Consider the following 13,568-nt stretch of genomic DNA (forward strand, 5'->3'; position numbering starts at 1 on the left):
CTCCAGAATTCCTGCAAGTCTGAAAACCGAGAATGTGTCAGGCTTGGACGTATCTCAATTCTCAATGCATCCTTTTTGCTTGTATTTTATAGCCCCACTATGCATAAAAGATTGGCAACATAGTATATATTAAAGGCGATCGAGGTTGCATATGGAACGACCATCCAAATTAAAATACATTATGAGCCAAGAAAAGAAGAATATAAACCTATAAAAATTGGATATAACTGATATGCTCGACGGAAAATTATCAAAAATCAGAAGAAACTTAATTTATTAGATGTTGATATAAACAAAGTGATGCTCTTGTTAATATTTTACTTTAAATTTTAAATTATTAGTATTAAAAATGTGATTAGATATGCATTCCATTATTAAAGATGAGAGTAATTCAGGCACATGACATTATTTTTATCAGAATGATGTGGCAGGACATAATTGGCCGAGAATTGAGGTTTTCTTGTAAAAGGATTCAAACACCATAATTTAATTCTTGTGAACAGTGGCCCATGTTGACATTTGCTAAGTTGGTCTTATTTTTTTCTGACTATAATCTAATAGTGGATATGGTCCTCTTGTAAGTTAAAAGAAGGTTTTTTTTATATGAAAGGTTTCTTTTGTATATAGGGTTAATTTTTTTAGTATGAAAAAGAAAAAGACGTTTTTAAGGATTCGATCCACTTTTGGAGAAAAAGGTGTTCATGTAAGATTATTTGTTACAGGTGCTTTTCTTTTATAAAACTTTTATATTAAGAGAGGAAAGAAAAAATGGATGTACAAGAATTACTAGTTGGATATTTATGTGTTTATTTAGCATCGATGTTGTTGCTCCAGAAAACAACGATACCATAAATGTTAAGTAAGAAAAAACGGTGCTTCAAGAAATGCCTGTTTGTTTAGGACCAATTTTTTTATAAAAAACAGTGCTCTAAGTCGCATCTTGAAAATTGGGAAGGTATGGGTTGGAGCAATGCTAAATTTAACATTTCATGGAGTTGTAGCTAGTTGCTGCTAAGGGGGACATGAGGTGGCAATGAAAGAACATGATGTGCCATTGGATAATAGATACCGGTGCTGCAAATGTTTTGTAAAATATTAATACCAAACAGAAAACGTTACTGTTACTCCAAAAAACATCCTACATAATAACAATATTTCCAAAAAAAAAAAAAAAACCATTTTCTCAAAAAACATAATTTCAACCCACATATCATATCTGCATCATCTATGCCAAACATATACAATCTCTCCCGTGAAAAACAGGTTGTGCTCCAAGGGCTCACACGCAATTCGTGATTTTGTGTCGTATGGGTGTGACTATTTACTTATGTTTTTTTATTTCACTATGAATTGAGTCTAAGGACACTGATTAACTATGTAAGTGCTCTGTGGACAGCTAGCACAAGCTGTTGAACATGGCTAGACAACCAAAATCTTTCCAGAACCGCCTACTAAAGGTCTAAAACAGTAGGACATATATGGACGTTTATATATTGGGATTGGTGCATTTTAGGGTAGACCCATAGGCCATAGACATAGAGTGATGCTAGGCGTCATCATTATATGTTGGTCATTAGCATTCAGGTCAACCAAGGTTTCAGTCCTAAGCCTACACATCTGATTGTGGTTCTTGGGCAGGAGGTCATAAGGTTGGGGTCCATCCACTCCATCCCTAGCTAACAGTAGTCGAGCCATTTTTCTTAAATAATCTAGTAAACTCAGATTACCAGTTCAATACAACAAACGATAAAAGTTTATATATAGTTGGCAGCCAGCATCTCAGTGGCAATACGCATCCATAGTTTGAGGGAGAAAAGTTTGGCTATTTGGAAGTGGGGTATAAAAGAGTACTGATTGCAATTAATGTTCGTTTAACCAAAGAGACAAATAATTAAAGAACAGTGTGGGATAACCTGTCATATGCACATAGCTTTCAAACAATAGAGTAGAGTGGTGGGCTATAGGCTACTCACCTTGGTTTTCTTCTTCTTTGTTTTAAGAAATTTCTTTAATATTATTTTTATTTATTTTATATTTTAAATAGTGTAACGACAGTACTTTTTATAATGGGATTATAATATTAGAATTCCTTTCTATTCATCTGTGAGAGATTTAAAAGGTTTCAATAAAAGATTCCGTTTAATTAATTTAATAACCAAATATGTTTCTATTAGAAAATCATACCGACTGTTTTAAACGAACTGTTTGGTGGAATTAAGTTCCTCTTTTGGGAGGCTTTTGATGATGCGTAATTCGGTTGGTCCTAACTATCAACGATTTTGTTTCTGATTGGATCAACAGCGAGCCTGAAACGGAGAAGATGAGGGAACTCCGGGGGGAACCCGGTGTTATAACTCCGAAGCTCAAATTAGTATTCTCTCAAAGGCAAGGTAAAGACCAGATGGCGCAAAATTCACATACCTTGTTGTTGGGGGTAGGGGGCCTTTTATAACCACTTCGCGCACTCACCCCGAGGCCTCTGTCAGGTCGGGTATGATTACTTTTGTGTTTCTACCAGTTCGGGTGTCATCCTTTCTGCTGGGATAGAATCGCCACTGTTCCTTGTCGGAGCCGTCTCCGTAACTGGAGATGGCGGTGTCAGGTGGCGGTGGCAGGTGGTCATTTGAAGTGCGGCTGTCAAACATCAGATCCCAAGTCAGTCAAGTGCGCCGTCCCTGGATACGAACTTCCTCGGTGTTAGGCATGGAGGCGAAGTGTTGGAGTGGTGAGCAAGGTGGTCTTGAGTTCGGATGTATGTCCTGAACTGCCATAGGACAGGCCAGTTCGGAGAGGCGTGTCCCGAACTGCCATAAGGCAGGCCAGTTCGGTGAGGTGTGTCCCAAACTGCTACAAGGCAGGCCAGTTCGGAGGTGTGTTCTGAACTGCCATAGGGCAGGCCAGTTCGGGTTTGGTTTGGGGCCTAAGGGAGAGTTCGGATTCCTAGTAGTGAGTTCGAACTGCTGATAGGTAGTTCGGACAGCTGGTTCCTTTGCGCCTTAGGCACGCTATTGTGCCGAGTTGTTGCTTTTGCCACGTGTTGCGTAATTATGAGGTCGGGCCAAATCTTCCTTCATCAGCTTTCATGCAGCGGCTTTTCACTTTTTAAGATGGATTCGACATGAAAAGCCTATAAATTATATTTGGTGAAGACCCTGGAAATCTCAAGTACCAGTTATTTCAGCTAAAAATTTCACTTTTCTGTAAAGTTATTGTAATAGCTTCTTAATCAAAGCTGAAGCTCTCCCAAACAAGTATTAGGTTCATTTTGGCATGCCTTTCTTTGCAGGCTGTTGTGCTTTTTAGAGCCTGGTAGTTCATGTTTGCATCTTCCTTCATTTAGTTGGAGGACGATCTTTCCATCAAAAGACTGTGATCCAAAAAAATGCGAGAAGCAAGCTCGATTCAGTCTTTATTTGGGAAACTATAAATGGAGTTTCTTGCACTTTTTTGCCTTTCCATCTTCTTGCAAAAAGTTTGGTTTAAACTTATGAAGAACAATTCCAACCAAATGATCTTTGGACTTCCAAAATCTTAATGAAAAATCTCACTATAACTGATCTTCCAAAAAAGAATTGCCGAAAACACCTTAATTATCCATACAATAACAATAATGAAATACCTCCCGGCCCTTTCTAAACAAAGGGGTTAGCCATGTCGAAGAGAGAGAACTGTGTACACTAGAAGAGAGGTGTTAGCCATGTACGGGTGGGTGTTAAGAGAGAACAAGCTAACATGAACAATTGCATTTTGAATATATAAAATATATACTAATTAATGTTGTCATTAAATTAATATGTGTAAATATTTTATTTGAGACCCACCATCTGATGGGTCTGGAAACATTTAGGTGAGGCTTTAATTAATTTGATTTGAGGCATCATATTAGGTTCGAATAACTTATTAAAGAACCCACCTTATGGAGAAGAATAAGACCTACATCCAATGTAATTATGTAACCATTGAATTGGGAAACCAAAATTAGATTTACATTTGATTCATTATTAAAAGATATGAACTAACTCGAGTTAGGAAGCAACATGATTCAAAAGCCAGAATTTTTATTTATTTTTCAGTGAGAGGGTTATCTACGTGTTTGAGATAAAGCCTCGAAATGGCAGGCTAAGAGTTTGAAATTTTGCTCCGTAAAGGGTTGAAACATGGTCTCGTTTGGGCCTCCACCATATTTAAGGCACGCAATATGGCTTCAATATTAAACTCTTTTCGCTAACTGGCAAGTAATACTGTTCCTAGTTACCAAAGATTAAAAGAATTGTATCTGGATAGATCTAGATCTAGGGGCATAGGATCACGAGGTTGGTCGGTACCCTCCCTCCTAACTTGCCACTAGTTATAAGGTTTTAAATTTTGAAGATTTTGTTTTAGCCTTAGTTTTGGAAAAATATAAATATAAATATGTACAGTGTAAATACAGATTTAGTAATACAAAATATAAAATTTGTAATATATATATTTGTATTTGTACTCTTTAGGTTCAATTTGGAAGGAGTACAAATATAAATACAAATATGTATGGTATATATATATAATAATATAAAACATAAGGTTTTGCACTCTACATATTTATACTTGTACTCCTTCCAAACTGAGCCTTATAGATTTGTTTTTCCTTTATAATTTTAGATATTTTTTATAAATTTTAATTGTTTAAAATGCAATGTTTTTTATTGGTATAATGAAATACACCTGTAAATGTCTTAAGGTTGTTCTATTAGTTTTTCAAATATAGTGCAAATTTATATATATATATATATATATATATATAGATTCTTTTAAATAGTTATTAATTTTTTTGAATAGAAAAGGCTAAAATTTGGGGCTTTTCAGTTTTTTGTCAACATTTGGATGGTTGATGAAGAGAATTAGATGGTATTCGAAGGGCATTTTTGACTTTTCAAATACCATTTAACAGTGATTAATGGACTGATTAACGATAAATACTAAATTGTCATGTTTTAAAAGTTTATATACTAGATTGTTACATTTTAAAAGTTCCAAACTCGAGCCAAAGTACAGCATACTGATGGAAAAATTTTCCATACTTTTATGGAAGTAGACTAGAGAATAGAGTTGATCCTTGTAATAAGGGCCGGGGTATTACGGGTAGGCGGGTACACGACCAATCGGGTATCCACTGCAATTCGAGAGTCGAGAGAGGTGGCAAATGGCAATGGCACCGCTAGGCTCTTCCTTCTGTTTCCCAAAAACAGAAGATGAAAAAGAAAATCAGACCAGCCTCCAGCGACGAAGGCCCTGGTATGTTCTTCTCTTTCTTTTCTCTTGTGATCTTCGTTTCTTAGATGAATATATTTCCCCTTTTGGACTGGTTCATTTCAGTCATCGTTTCAATGCCATAGTGTGGGAAGCTGGTTCATCTTGGAAAGTTGGCATTTTTGAAGTTGTATTAGTTTCTGTTCTGGTAAATGGTTAGATTAGTTTAATGACCATCGCATCCTAAGATGGTCACTTATATAGTCAGCTCTGATGCAGAAGTTACAAACAACAAAATCAGTAGTTTACAGTCATTATAGAGTGATAGGATAGATAATATTGGCAAGGCCCTTCAATTTTTACTTGATTTTAATTTGTGAATATGCCACTCCAGTCACATAGGCATTCTAATTGAATGGTGTAACGGAGTAATAATAAGAAGATGAATACAAGGAAAACCAAAACCGGTTGCAGTCTAAGAGCAGCCAGCAACTACTAACAAGCTATAAGACCAATATGTACAATACAATGGCATCTGTCCCCATCGACATGATCCCGATACAATTCATTCCTATCCACCCCCTCTCTAGCCAAGCATTTGGCTAAGGAATTTTCTGATCTTTTGACCTATATGAATATGGTACTCAGCCTGGATGTCAATGATCTAGCCTATCTAATAGCGTAGGGATGCAACCAAAAACTCCCCTCTAATCCGTCCTATTTCTACTTGAGTGTCTCCTTCAATTTCGAGATGGGAAAATGCACCATAGAAGGGTGGATCAACTGCTGGAATGAAGAAATCTATCTGATTTGCAAACAGAGAGAGAACAAGAAGAGGGAATAGAGAAAGAGAGAGAATCAAGAATTTGGGTTAAATAAGAAGAAAGAGAAGCATCCACTGATTGAATCACATGATTCAATATTAACTAACAATTCGCTCTAGCAGTGAGACTTTGCTCATCATTTTTCCTTTCCTTGCTTTTTTCTTACTTCATCCTTCTGGTTCCTTTTAATTTGTGTCAAACCACCATTAAAGCTCCTGCAATTTGGTGTCACCCTTGTCTTGTATTCATGCTACAGTTACCCCTCATCTACAGAAAGATGCTAAAAAGGCCTTGAGGCCAGTAAGGAAATATGCTCAAAAGGTTCCACACTCCAAAGACTGGCTGGCCGAGCTAGATCCTGGTGGAACCTAAGGCCAAGAATGAAACAGGGTCCTAACTGAGAGGGAGGCAAGTGCACAATATTTGGAAATAGAACATAAATGACACCAAATATCGGTCGTAGCCTCAAACTACCAGAAGGGATGTCAAAGGATTCTTCAGGCTCTTGACACATTGAACACCAATCAGGAATATGAATGCCCCCATGACACCATGAGCCCTGGCCTAGGAGGAGCCAGCAGGAAGCAGGAGATGTTGAACCTCCATCATATCTGCTACCTTCTTAGCTAGAAGCATAAGGTAGGATCCAATGGGGAACTTTCCTTAAGGATCTAATGTCTTAGATTACCTCATCCTGTTGATCTAGGAAAATGGCCACATCCTCCAACTTGTTAAATATACTGAGCAAACACAATGTCCTTATTCATTTTTTTAATCAAAGTTATGTATTTGTTTATGCTTAAATGTAACATTCTTGTTAGAAAGGAAGCATATGTACCAAAGTTTGGCCTAAAAGTTGGATTGATTAGTTGGCCTGAAAGTTTTTGGTTGACATGGCACATACTTGATACAAGACCTGGTACCACATGGACACTTTTAGATGTACTCTTCAGAATTAGCACTTATTAAATATGTAAAATGGTATGCCTTAACAAATTAATTATATAATTAAATCTCTCTATGTTAGAAAAATAATTAAATTTAGCAAGACATAAGTCTTAGAAATATGAAACCTTCAAAAGCTAGATACAAAAGCATGATATGAGTATCTTATATGGGTTATGGACCTATACCCATATCCTTGTATGAGGTTTTAGGAAAATGGAGAACCATATGCCTGTTTCCTGAATCATCCCATGTCAGTATCCATATTGGGGCATCATGGGGTCCCACCCAAAAAAAAACAATTCAATGGAAATGAATAAATTTCTCTGGAAGTTTAAAACCGCATTTTTATACGAAAACTCTTACCTTCATATTTAAGCATTGTTGTTCAAACTGCGATTCCAATTAGCAGGTTGAGAACTTTAAATGCACATTTGGTTTAGTGTTATGTAATGTTTGTTCAGGAGTTGATCCATTATTACTATACTGCTGGATTGATTGGTTTGGCTAGAATGGAGATGATTTGGTCATTATCATCTAAGCTTTGTCTCAACTATATGGGGTCAGCTACAGCTGTTTCTCCATTCTGTTCTGTTCAGTGCTATATCCATCATTAAAATACAGTGCCCTTGAAAACAAATGCACCTGTGTTTGTATGTTCCATTCATGTTTTCATGGTTTACATTTCTTCTAGAAAAAATCCATTCACTATTAACATTATACACATGCTCTTATACTATAAATTTTCCATATATTGGAAGATTTGGAGTTTTGTGTGGATGCAAATCAATAAGCTGGATACCAAACTTTTTAGATCTTCACTTGCAAGTATCACAAATAGTGAGAAACATGTAATCTTACTATGGCGTGGGTTCTATCTCATTTTAAAATTATAGTGCTGTGAATTACCAAAACTATATTTGGTCTGTTAATATTATTTTCTGAAATATCTCTTTGGATCTGGGGGATGGTAGGCAGACTGAGAAGAGTCAACCGTTTCCTTTCCACATTCAAATAGCTGGGAAAGACATCTATGGTGCTGCCACTTCTGAGTTACTAAGTATACCAAGTAAGCTTGCAGCTCAACGGGTTTGACCCCATCTCTTTAGACAAGCCTGATCCAAGGCAGACAATTTCACCTGATAATGGTTGCGGGTTTATTTTCCCTGTCTGTGTCATCTGGTGCACTTCCTGAACGACCAATACCTTCCAGACTGTCATCTTTGTCTATTGGTGGTTTGCATCACAGTCCCATCATCCACGCTCCAAGAGGTCAGTCAGATTCTTGTTTTCTCATTTCTCTCTGAGTCAGAAAAGAAGACGGCTAGAGTATCCTTCAGATCAGTTGTCAAGATGCCATATATTATTAAAAGTGGTAGTGTTAAATTGTCAGTTTCTTTCTTTGAAGCAGCAAAACAGCCAGCACCAGGTGTTCCATTTTGACATGATCCCTTTTTTTACTTTTTCTTTTCATCTATACCTCAAATGTTATGGACTCATGATTTTATGAGCCGCAGAATTGGTATCTGCTAAACTAATATGAAGTTGTTCGGTGCTTTGGCTGTAAATATATATTTTCTGATTTTTTGCATTGTTAATTTTCTTCTACAGGATTTACAATCTTAATATATTGCTTTGTTGCATTCTGGATTGCAGTAATTGTGACCATTGCCATGTTGCCTTCTTTTTCTGCATTGTTCAGTTATGGACTTTTTTTTTTTTTTTAATTTTATTTGTTTAGTTTAAAGTTTCCTTCCTTCACTAAAAAACAAAAATCCGATAAGCAAACAGGTCAGTGGTGGTTAGAGTGAAGATGGCCTTGAACTCATGTCTGGGATATGAATCTCTGCCAACCTTTTACTACAATTTCATTACATGAGTACTCCAATTAATGCTCTTAGACAGCTAACTTGATATTTAATTCTAGAGGTATCATAACAGGATTTTATTTTTATAGGTGGTGAATCCACCATAGAATCCAAATTAGCCCTATTTATTGGAGGTTTCAGGGTTAGCACTTTGGCTGGGAGAGCCTTATCTACTTGGTGAACCTCCAAATTTGGTTATCTCCTTTTCATCTGCGGGCCTCATTTTATACCACATCCTAAGAATGTAATGAAACAGACCTGGGTTCAAAGTACCTGAAAATGAATCCTCTGTTCACAATTGCTCTTTTGCTTGTGGCTCACTGGCTCCATTAGGCCGTGTTTTATGTCATTTGATTGACAGGCACACAGAGATGGAAATGGAACTTCCTATCTTTTGCAGATTGTTTAGGTGCAAAGTGAAATCAAATCATTTCATTTTAATTTTCATGCTATTTCATATTACAATGTCATAATCAAAGGGCATTTGTGTAAACAAATGTTCTATATCTTAAAATCACTTTATTGATGACATTTCCTTTCTTTTTTTTTTTGGGGGGGGGGATTGAGGTGTTTAATTTGTATTAATTTCCTAAGCAAGATGAATTAGCTAAATTGCACAACCAGACAGGAATTGAAGCGTTTCCATCTTTTGGGTTTTCATTGAGAATTTTGAAATGGCAAAAGTCAAATTGGGGTTCACCTCGAGATGCGGTCTTGAAACATTGGACTCGTGGATGCTTTATGCTGTGCCGATTTGAGAGAGGTGCACAGCATTTATGAAGATGCAGTTACCAGTTTTACTCAGATGGCCAATTGGCCATGCTCTTGTATGGGCTTCAATTTTCAACTAGTCATCTTTAGTGACATCTTTGTCACGTAAAAGAGTATACTTTGCAGTGGGTCTGATCCAATTGGATTGGAAAATGCTAGCTCAGAACTTTATAACCTGTTGATCAATTGCGTTGAAAATGCCGGCCTTAAGTCCCACAGCTAGATGAAGAGTCCAAGATGTTGGTTTGAGGAATGTCAACCAAAACCCGATTAGCTCACTAATCCAGTCAGAATATGTGAACTCGGATCGGGTCAAGTTGGATGTAACATGTAAGCCCCAGGTACAGCAATGCAACCATCTTTCAAATGAACCGTCAGTGTCTAGGGTCCATCCACCTTCGACAGAAAGGATCCATTTGCAAGGTCCAGAGCTTTTATGCGAAATTCCACATCAATTTCCCAGCTGCTGAAGATCTACGCAATTCCTGACAGTCGTTACGTTCACTGAAAGAACAAGGGGAAAAGAGAAAAGAAAACCTCGGAAAGTCCATATTAGTGGTTGAATGTACCATGTGGCAAGCTTACAAATAAAAGATAAAAGGAATTGCTTGTAATACAGGCAGTGACGGAGCCAAGAATTTTCTTTTGGGGGGCGGTGGGGCGCCGAGTTACGAATAAAAGATAAAAGGAATTGCTTGTAATACAGGCAGTGACGGAGCCAAGAATTTTCTTTTGGGGGGCGGTGGGGCGCCAAGTTACGAGGGATGACAATTTTCCTTGTCCCCTCCAGGCATTCAGCCTCCCCTGCCTAATCGAGTCGAATATGGAAATTGCTCCGATAGGGATTAGGATGGGGAGTGAAGTGTTAAACTAATTTAGATTAATGATTTTTTTTTTCTTTTTTTCATCCAAGGGGTTAGACAACAGGAGTACTTCATCCCCCAAACCTATAAACCACCCTAGTGCAGGTGGGATTTGATCACAAGTCTCTGCTACAACCAGTAGGAGATCTTACCAACTGATCGATGGCACCTTGCGCTCTGTTATAATTACATGAATGTATTTTAGCAATTTCAAGTAGAATTAAGAAGAAATTATTTTGATCCAATTGATCTATAAAAATTTTCAGGATCCATACCGGACCAAGGTTCAAATTATCTCAATATATTGGCCCTGCGTATCATGCATGTTAATACTTTGAAGTTAGAAACATTTTGAACCAATCTGTTGCCATGAATCCTTTGACGACAATGGGATTGTATTTAAGCGGTAAACGGTGCAACAGTTTTCGAAACCAACGTTTTTCAGGGCTCGTTTCCTGAGTTTGAGTTCCCAAACCCAGATTTTTTGTAATAGTAAATCCTATGTAGAAATATTTTGAGGAATAAAACCAACTTGAATTATTTCTTTCTGATTTTTAAGAGAATTCAATACCTTGTCGTTGGTTTAAGTTATACAATAAGAATTGTGGCTGGATGTGCTAGGTAAACCGTTATAACGAATTATCAGATGATTTTTGGATTAAGGGATGCAACCAGTTTCCCTAAGGCTAGGTTTGGTTTGAAGAAAAAAAGTAGAGAAAAGAAGGGAAAGATATGAAAACTTATATAGGGTTTGTAAAGGTTTCCTTGACTTTCCTTTCCTTTCCCTACTTTTTCATTCAAATCAAATACAGTCTAAAAGTAAAAATTAATTAATAAATAGAAGGAAGTTCAAAAACTGAAACTTAGAATTTGATGTTTGGATTAAGGGATAGAGAATCCTTGTTGCTTATGGATTAGATCAACTTGAGGACGGGTTCCTCCAATATCATGAGAGAGAGAGAGATGACTCATCAGTTGGCCTGTAGAGTAAGAGTAGACCTGTTCACATGCCGGGTTTAGGCCTGATTTTACACTATTGGCTTGGGCTCGGGGTCAGGTCTATTCAAAGTTTGGTAAAAATCAAACCCAAGCGTAGCCCATGAACAGGTCTATGTAAGAGTAGATGCAAATCAGTTTCTATACAGCAGCAGTAGAATACTGCTCTTTTTCTTTTCTTTTTTTCTTTCTCTTTTGGTGAAACATCATTACAGGGGAGGAGACAGATTGACTGATCTCACCCTGGAGAGTCTGCAATTATATGGACTTGATCCTATGCCTTCATATTCAGAGGGATGCCAAATGACCATCAAAGTCATTGGGTTTTAATTTGATGAACTGATCACTTCGTCTTTTGATGGTCAAAATAGTTAAATAATAAAATATTTCAGCTTAGCAATAATAAAGGGGATGTTTGGTTCCATTGGCATTTATTGAAAAAACACTACCACAAAGTGCCACATAGGCATTGGTGTTTATTGCAAATGAAGCAAAATGAAACATTGATTTCACTGTTTATCAAATAAATGGTAGAAAATTAAAACACTTTGATTTTTGTGCATGGGGCATTTGGGGAAACATCAAATTCTTGTTTTCCCAACACCCCAGGGTTTCTTGAAACCAAATGCTGATGTGACACACTTTAATATGTATTAATATAAGATGGAGAGGGAAAAACATTTAAAGTGAAATTCAACCAAACAACAAAAACATGAAACGTTTAAAGTGAAAAAGTATAAATAAATATTTAAAGCGAAAAAGTGCAAATTAACACCTTATCCATAAACATCCACCGAAGAAAACACATACAAAGTCATTCAATTCATCTATTTCAGTTATTATTAAACGTCACCTAAGACAAGTGCTTTTGTAGTTTGATTCAGGAAAATCTAGAACCATGTGTTGTTTGGATGTTTTAGGATGGAGGCTATTATGTGCCAACTTACACGTACATAAAGCAGTTCCTAACGGGTTCTCTTGTTTGGTTTACTAGTAAGATCATACATTTCTAGGCTACATTTGTTTATAGTGCAAACCTGAACTGGATACAAATCTTATACTCAGTTTGGTTTTGCACTTGTTTGTTTGTAACTATGAACTTTTAGTCTAATTTGTACTATTTGATCATTAGCAATTGCAATTTTTGCATCCCAAAAACTGATGCAAAATTTACACCACCTTCTTTATATCTCAATTTTTCCCCATAAAAATGGGGACCACATCATCTTTCATTCTATACCTCACTCCTAAATAAATAATTCCTAACTGGTTTCTCAGCTTATGCACCGCAAATAAACTAAGCCTAACTAAAAAATAATGTTGGGGAGAGTGGTCCAACTGTTGCCAAAGAGGCAGCACATGTCATATTGAAACTGTTGGCCTGAAAAACCTTAAGGCTGTGTTTAACTTTCAGTGGAGAATTCAACAATGGAAGACTCAATATAATCGATGGGTTTAAAATTTTAGTGGACTGTTGGAGCTTTTTTGATATGATAATCGATGTAAATAATCAATATAAAATTTTAGTGGACCGTTGGAGCTTTATTGATGTACATTTACATCCAATTATTGATGGAGAAGCCAACTGATGGGAAGGTTTACATCAGATCGAAACCTTACACTAAAAACAAATGTGTAATAATATAGACTATGTGTGGAGTTTTATACTGGCCCGTATTTACACTGAAAACAAATGCATGCAAATGCAAACTGATGATGAAATTTTACGTTGATTCACCTAAATATTCATCCACCATTTCAATTCCTTTTGTTAGTCAAGTGTCTCCCAATACTTTGCAGGAATAAACTTATAATATTTCACAAAATTTTGGATGATGTGTCATCCTCCAATCTGAGTTGTAATTTTATAGGTCGTCGGCCCTTAAGAGGATGTGTCATCCTTGTGACTTGATGGTTGTTACAAAGGTGTTTTCATGGCAAAGAGCTTATCCTTAAAGCTATGTTTGGTTTGAATGAAAAGGTAATGAAACCTATACAAATTTTGTAAAGATTTTGCTACCTTTCCCTACTTTTCCCTTCAAACCAAACACAGCCTAAGTGCTATTAAAATC

This window comes from Nelumbo lutea, chromosome 8 (genome assembly GCF_056320005.1).
Source record: "Nelumbo lutea isolate HS-2025 chromosome 8, American lotus-T2T, whole genome shotgun sequence".
Lineage (NCBI taxonomy): Eukaryota > Viridiplantae > Streptophyta > Magnoliopsida > Proteales > Nelumbonaceae > Nelumbo > Nelumbo lutea.